At 36.1% G+C, this 8,291-nt stretch overlaps 1 long non-coding RNA gene across 1 annotated transcript; it reads right to left on the minus strand.

Moving 5' to 3' along the window:
• Nucleotides 1-1,699: 1,699 nt before the first annotated feature.
• On the minus strand, nt 1,700-8,063 carry LOC120946852. Its single transcript, XR_005750793.1, has 2 exons — nt 7,403-8,063; nt 1,700-3,522 (listed from the first exon to the last, which is right to left on the minus strand). It is a non-coding gene; the product is annotated as an uncharacterized LOC120946852 (long non-coding RNA).
• Between the last annotated feature and the right edge of the window lie 228 nt (nt 8,064-8,291).

Genomic DNA, 8,291 nt, shown 5'->3' on the forward strand with positions numbered 1-8,291 from the left:
CACTCTAACGCTCATGGTGATATCTCACATGTGTGATTTAAACGCCGTTTACATATGTGGGCGCGACTTATGTATGCGTGTGCTTCTGTGCACGAGCATGTGGAGACAGAGGCACTTTTTAAAAAAAATTATTGATTATTTTACTTTTATTTTTACACTTTATCTTTAAATATTTACTTCTGCCGGCCTGGACATGAAGTCGTAACGTCACGCCCGGACCTCCGATGATCATAGAGATGACTGAGGACTATCTGGTCACTAAAATCTCTATGTTCAACTTCTGGTGGCGACTGATTCATTCTCCGGCTCGTCAAACGCATGGGCGGGTTTGCGTGGGGGGGATGTCCCCTCCGGCCAATCACAGCGCCGGAGCCTGCGATACCCGGAAGTAACTCTGGGCCGGAGCGGTGTACTGGGATTACTGCGGGGGGTCCGATCTAAGGTGAGTATTTCATAATAAGCTAGTATGCATACGAGCTCATTACGCCTTTGTCTTGCAGATTTTTTTTTTTGGGGGGGGGTTTACAACCACTTACTAAACCCAGGATACGGCACTCACTGGCCCAGATTCAGGTAGAACCGCGCAATATTTGCGTGGGCAAAGGGCAACGATTTTTGCTCTGTGCCCACGCAAATATTTCGATTTGCCCGCGATTCACGGAGCAGTAGCTCCGTAAATTGCGCGGGCGCTATGCTAATTTGCCCGGCGTAAGGGCGCCTAATGTAAATGATCCCGCCGGGGGCGGGAATCATTTAAATTAGGCGCGCTCCCGCGCCGAGCGAACAGCGCATGCTCCGTCGGGAAACTTTCCCGACGTGCATTGCGGCAAATGACGTTGCAAGGACGTCATTTGCTTCTAAGTGAACGTGAATGGCGTCCAGCGCCATTCACGAATCACTTACGTAAACGACGTGAAATTTAAATTTCACGAGCGGGAAGGGCGGCTATACTTTAGCATTGGCTGCGCCTACTATGAGTAGGAGCAGCCTTACGCTAAAGTCGCCGTACGGAAACTCCGTACCTTGCGTGCGCAGGGCCCGCGCAACTTTTGTGAATCGGTGGTAGTATGCAATTTGCATACTATACGCCGATCACAATGGCCGCGCCCCCTAGCGGCCAACGCAAGAATGCAGCCTGAGATATGAAGGCATAAGGAGGCTTATGTCTGTCATATCCTAGGCTGCAGTCCGCGTAGCGATGTTCCTGAATCAGGGGCATTCGCTACGCGGGAGCAAAACAGCTATTGCGCCGCGCAACCTATGGTTGCGCGGGCGCAATAGCTTCTTGAATCTGGGCCACTATATCTGGTCTCCCACAGTACACAGAACATGGAAATGCAAATATTTTTGTAAATGTAAACAGCTAAATACCTTTTCTCATCAGCAGTATATAGCAGTCTTATAACTTCTTCAGTGTCTGGCCAACACTGGTTAAAGCTTGTAGGAGGAGTTTTCATTCTCCTCTGACTGTCCTATAAGGCTGCATGACCCCTGACTTTCTTTCTGGATAGTGATGATTGGCCCTGTGCTGATCACATGCACCCTCCCAGAAAAATACACACCACACTGAGCATGTGCAGTGTGCCCCTGATGCTTTGTTCTGTCAACAGATGGCTTGGGGACTGTAAGAATGTAAATTAATAACTAATATTCTTATAGCTTCAAGGGCGTATCTGAATGAAGATCATTCATAGTCAGGTTGATTTAAAAATAACGTGTGAGTTTATTGTCACACAGGTGGCATCATAAACACAATGAAAAATAGTATAAAGTTCAGTTTAGCGTAGATGAAAATATCTGGAATTGGATCGATAGTATTGTAGCAAGCTTATGAAAGGATGTGTGCAGCCTCAGGCATGTTGTCTTCTGAGATTTTCCAAAGTGAAGCAGGAAATGACGTTCTTGACTTCTAGTATCAGCTGTTGTCCTTGTCAATATGTCAGTGTTGTCTTTCAAAGAGGGTGTGAGTGAGTGTGTCTTATTGTGAGTTAGTATCAGTGTTTCATGTAAGTGTGTGGTGCAAATGTGTCCAGCCTTCTTTAAAGCAAAGCTTAAATATATGTTACAAGTGAACGTCATGACCTCATACGGCCCAGGCTTAGACCCTTGTATGGCAAATATTAATATCTGCTAGGTTCAGCAATATGAAGATCTTAGCACAGAGTCGTATGGAGTTTGATTGACAGGCACACATGTGACACTCTATACTTAGAGTAGTGTGCTTGATGATGCAATGTCATAGAACATATATTATCAGCTATAAAGCTATAACTTCATTAAGTAACTATATACTAATACATATTAGTATGACTAAGACTTCACTTAAACTAGCTCTAAATAATTAAACAACAATATCAAATAAATAGCTAAGTTATGGATAATCTGTGATTTTAACTTTAAAGCATGTAAAAACATGTCAGCTCTGACACATGAACTCTATGTGTATACTTATCTGTTAGCCTGCTGACCTCCTGAACTCATGTCAACTTTGGACATAGTAGAACAACTGCCTGACATTCAAATCCTATGTCATTCTCAAATCGGTTGACCAGTAATGCTCAGTTTTGGATAGAAGAATTATGTCATATCAATTGATCAAGGTCATTCATTCATACCTAATTATTATGATTAATCATAAATCAAAATATGTTTTGCAAGCTTGCCATGAATTGCCGAATTATGAATTTGGAATAATATTCTAACAATCCCCCCTGAATTATGATTAATCATACTAAATCATTTAATACTCACATACATACATTCATATCTCATTTTCTCCACCTTGTATCAAACGATTGGACACGATATTCCTCAGAACTGAAGCAACTAGAAATTTTCCTTTTCCTAAATGCTTTACTCTTTACTTTTAACTCTTCTTAGATCTATCTAATCAAAATCTTACCAGAAATAATGGTATAGATTTTAAAAATGTATAACATAATGATGACTAATATCAATAATTATTAATATTAATAATAATAATGGAAATTATTATTATTAAAATAAGTAAATAATGCAATAATATATTTCCATATATGTGCTCAAATAATATTTTAGCTCTTTGGAAATATACTTTATACTCTAAAACTTTCATAACTTTCCATAGTTCTATTAATGATATCTTTCTTAAGTTATGAACAAAAAATGTTCTATTAACTAGAATGAGTGTGCTAACATTCAATATGTGCCTAACTTCATGTGAACATTAATATCATAATAATTGGATAATCAAAAAATGTATATGTATATGTGGACAAATGTTTCAGTCCTAAATTGTTTATCTATAGTAGATAGACAATGTTCCTTCCGATTAATGTTTCTTCATGAAATGTCTTTAAAATGTCTTCTTCAAGTTCCGTTAGAAAAACCTTGATGAATAAGATAAAATAGTTCATAAATATGAAATATAAATCTTTTGTCAAATATTCTTCCAAAAAGGATCTCTTCTTTAACTTTGAATTTCTCTTTGCTCTTTATAGAAGCTTGTTATCCTCCATATTTGTTTGATTTTAGATGCCATATCTGTAAAAGAGAGGCAGTATCATTACTCAGGAATAAAATATTTATATTAATTCTTGTACATCTTCCTATTTTTTCAACAAATATTAAAACATTATGAGACAATAACTTTGTGAAATTGTTAAAACTATATGTGAAATACTATCTCATATTTTCCTTCAAAGATATTTTCTGTGTGACTATGTACTTCTATGTATTGTCCTTATTCTGACTAAAAATAACCTAAATTATAAAATATATGTACTGTGAGGTTTAGGTATGTCAGGACGCAATATTTCATTTTTCCGGTCATGATACAAATTCTATTTCTAACGAACAAAGTTAGATTTCATATCACCCCAGAGATGACAATGGACTATGCCTTTGTTCTCACCTCTAAACGATTAGAAATATGCGTAACTGTATTCTGTGTTGGAGTTCTTACTTTAGTGTCAGAGTGTTCTGCAAGTACTTCAATGCATTTCTCAGCTCTTACGCTGGAAATCTGAGATAAAGACTTCTCAGCTACAGCTGTATAAACATGTGCTGGTGTAAATTTCTGTTGATGTCTTTCGTTCCCATCTATCTGAATATGTATTTGTAATAAAGCTCTGAACCATAAAGGATATATTTTCTTAATTTCACTAAAATTACCTTCCTCAAAAATACCTTTTAATGAACAGTCAGGTGTCCGTACAATGGTTTTGTTTGATTTCACTATGCTCTCTGTAACTTTAATTGCATAGTAAACACTTAGAAGTTGCTTCACACCTGGCTCAAAAGTTTTTTCCAAAAATGATAAAACTCTGGAGAAATAGGCAATTATTTTCTCCTTACCTTCTTGTAACTGAAACAATGTTACTGAGATGGCATTCTCAGATACATGAGTTTTCAAAACAAACGATGTTTCAGAACAGACCTTTATTGTACTTAATGCTGGAGCATTCTGCAAATCTTTTTTCAACACTTCAAAAGCATTTTTCTCATTTGGACCCCACTGGTCAACTATATTACCTTTATTCCTTAAAAGATTATATAGTGGATTAACTTTTTCTGCGAAACAATGTACAAACTCTTTGCAATAATTTATTTTATGCAAAAATTTATGCAATGTCTTGTAAGTTGTTGGAGTTGGGATAACAGTAATATCCCTAACTGTTTCTTGCAACAATTGTCTCTTTCCTTGACTAATTTGCATGTGAAGGAATTTCACTTGACTTTTCATCAACTGAACTTTTGTTGTGTTTAATTTTAAACCTTCAGCTTGTAACATCATAAACAATTCAGACAAAAGAGCCATATGTTCATCGATATTCTGAGTACTCAGCAAAATCGTATCCACGTGCTGACAAATGCAATCTGGCCTAGAAAATTTAGAAAGTATTGTTGCTATAGTTTCATGAACTATACCATCACCTATACCTAGATCAGGTATTAATCGAGTGAACGTATAAGTCTCTTTTCTGAATGTGAACGCAAGTTTGTATTGACAACTTTTAGTTAAAGGAATGGAAAAATGGCTACCAGCGATTTCTAGTACAGAAAACACTTTGTTCTCAACATTCAAATGTAATTTTATGTTAGATTTATCAGGAAGAACTGGGCTATTTGTGATTTGTTTATCCAATGTTCTTACGTCAACTGATAAAGAATATGAATTATCAATATTTTTGATAGGCCAAATACAGTTATTTACCACTGATTTAGCTTTCTTTACAATTCCTAGTTGTACAAATTCTTGAATAATATCAGAAAGTGGACCAATTGATTCTGGTGGTAACTCACTCTGATCAAGAGGTTCTGGATCCTTTCCTTCAATATTTAATTCGGCACTTTTCAAAGTTCCAAAGTCATTTTTGAACTTTGACCACAAACTTGGAAAAGATTGTACCACTTCCTTTAAAGCACAATTTTCATCAATATCAGGCCACTTTTGTTCTGTAGACATATTGGTAACGGAACCAACATTACGGTATACAGAGGGATCAATCAGCACTGATTTGGGCCTAGATGGATCTTTCCAAATACTTTTATTAGCCAAATCAATCACCCACTTTTGTTTATTGATTACATCAATGCCAAGTATATTCTCTGCTTCGTGACAGACCCAAATGTTAATATTAGTTTTCACTAATCCAGGTACTTCAAATGTTACATTGGATACCTGTCTAGCAATGGAATTACCTGTATTATTAAAACCCACTATATTACACATAGGAGAATTTGGTTTCACAGGTATGTTTTCTTTGATAAGGGTAATCTCAGATCCACTGTCTAAGAGACAATTAATATGTTTACCATTTATCAAACATTGTAAATATGGCCTCCCATTCTCGTCCAAAATAATTGGTGCTACATATTGTAATGGCAGAGAAATTGAATCCGGGTGTGATTCTATTTTTGGCAATGGCAATAAACCTTCTTTTTCAGTGACAGCTCCTTTTGCCATATTGTCTGAACTACTGTGAACAGTCAAATTACTGATCTGTTTGACTTCAGTGTCATAAGGCAATTCAGTCAAAATGTTATCTTGACATGAAAAATCAGGTTGCACAAAAGCTGATTTTTCATACTCCATATCTTTAGTTCTTATTTGTAAGTCACTCTTAAACTTAAAGCAATGTTTTTTCATATGGCCAAATCCATGACAGTAAAAACACATCATGGGGTCGTCTCCTTGACTCACTTGACTGCACCTGTCCTTGTCATTCCTGCTAAGACCTGTCGTTTCTGACACGTCTGTAGCCTGACTATTTTTGTCACATTGAATAATAGAAACCTCGTGTGCGAGACTGCTTTGATTCAATTGTCTCCTAATTTTGTCAATGAAACTTACTATAGCATTTAAATTTTGACGTTCCTGTACTATGGCCACTGAAGTTGGGTCAAGGTATTTAAATTTTTTTATGAAAGCCATTTTTAAACCTGGGTCAGTTTCATCATCTACTCCAAATATCATTTCATAAACCTTGCAAAATCTTGTTTTAAACCAAAATGGATCTTCTTCTGCAGTAGTCTGTAAAAGGTCTAGCATTTCTATGGTCGGTTTTTGTTCACCGGTCATACATAGCAATAATAGTCGCAATCTATCTGTGGCGTCATTTTGACCTTCATCATCACTAACAAGTGAATGGATTCGTTTAGCAAAATTAACAGGAATCCACAACTGAAAAATGTAATTGCGTTGATCGTTTGAAAGATTAAAACGATCTGCAAACATTTCAAATAAATCCCAATTAGAAAATACAGTAGCCTCAACGTCATAAATAGGAAAGTCTTTTAGAACCTTCATCAGCTGATCATGAATTTGCAATTTAAGTTTTGCAGTCCTACATAATAAGTTTTTATGTTTCATTTCCATTTCATCAGTAGCATCAACATTCTCTATTTCCGAACTTTCCGGAAAATAAGATTGTAGCTTTGACTTGGTTTCAACCTTTTTGTCATCTGTATTTATTACAGCAATCTGTTTACTGTCATTTTGTAACTCTGGCAAAATCATGTTTTTAGATTCTAATTGTTCCTCAAGATTTTCTATGTAATTACACAAAATCTCACAGTTAGAACAACTGAGAGCATCCTGGGACACATTTTTATGTATTCCTGTGTTCTGTACATTATTAGTCTCTGTCTGGTTTCGTGTACACACATTTTTGGCAGGTAAAATATTAATAATCATCTTATTAAAGATTCTTACCAATTTCAATACATTACTTATTTTCTTACGTAATTTATTCACAGTAAACCTGGATTTGTCTATCTGGACATTGGAATTTAAGCATTCTTGATACATATACAACCACAAGTGACTGTCATTTGGATAAAAACACACATCTTTAAATTCTAGCTTACTATCTCTAGCTATTTCATCTATAAAATTCATAATAATTTTTTTTTTACTCACCGTTATTAGAAGGATTTCTCGTCATCAACCGTCTGTTACTGGACTGTTGTCCACATCTGACGCGACACAAACGCCTCTTGCTTGATAGGTTCTGAACCGTCTTTTTTCTCGAGACTTGAATATTCGCAAAAACTGCGCCAATCTCTCCCCCCCTCATCAAGGGTCGAGATTTCCGTAAAAATAGAGATAAGACAGTACTTTCTTTGGCTCGCCACTGTAAGAATGTAAATTAATAACTAATATTCTTATAGCTTCAAGGGCGTATCTGAATGAAGATCATTCATAGTCAGGTTGATTTAAAAATTACGTGTGAGTTTATTGTCACACATTTGCACCACACACTTACATGAAACACTGATACTAACTCACAATAAGACACACTCACTCACACCCTCTTTGAAAGACAACACTGACATATTGACAAGGACAACAGCTGATACTAGAAGTCAAGAACGTCATTTCCTGCTTCACTTTGGAAAATCTCAGAAGACAACATGCCTGAGGCTGCACACATCCTTTCATAAGCTTGCTACAATACTATCGATCCAATTCCAGATATTTTCATCTACGCTAAACTGAACTTTATACTATTTTTCATTGTGTTTATGATGCCACCTGTGTGACAATAAACTCACACGTTATTTTTAAATCAACCTGACTATGAATGATCTTCATTCAGATACGCCCTTGAAGCTATAAGAATATTAGTTATTAATTTACATTCTTACAGGGACTGTGGAAGAAGTGGAGGATCAAAGAAGACAACCTTTTTACACAATGCAGAGGATTAACCCCTTAACAGACTGTTTTTACTGTTGTTCATTTAGTAACACTTTAATGCAAACATTTGGGACATTAGTGATGCGTTTCATTCTACTGTAAAAAATGA

This window comes from Rana temporaria, chromosome 8, assembly GCF_905171775.1.
Source record: "Rana temporaria chromosome 8, aRanTem1.1, whole genome shotgun sequence".
Classification (NCBI taxonomy): domain Eukaryota; kingdom Metazoa; phylum Chordata; class Amphibia; order Anura; family Ranidae; genus Rana; species Rana temporaria.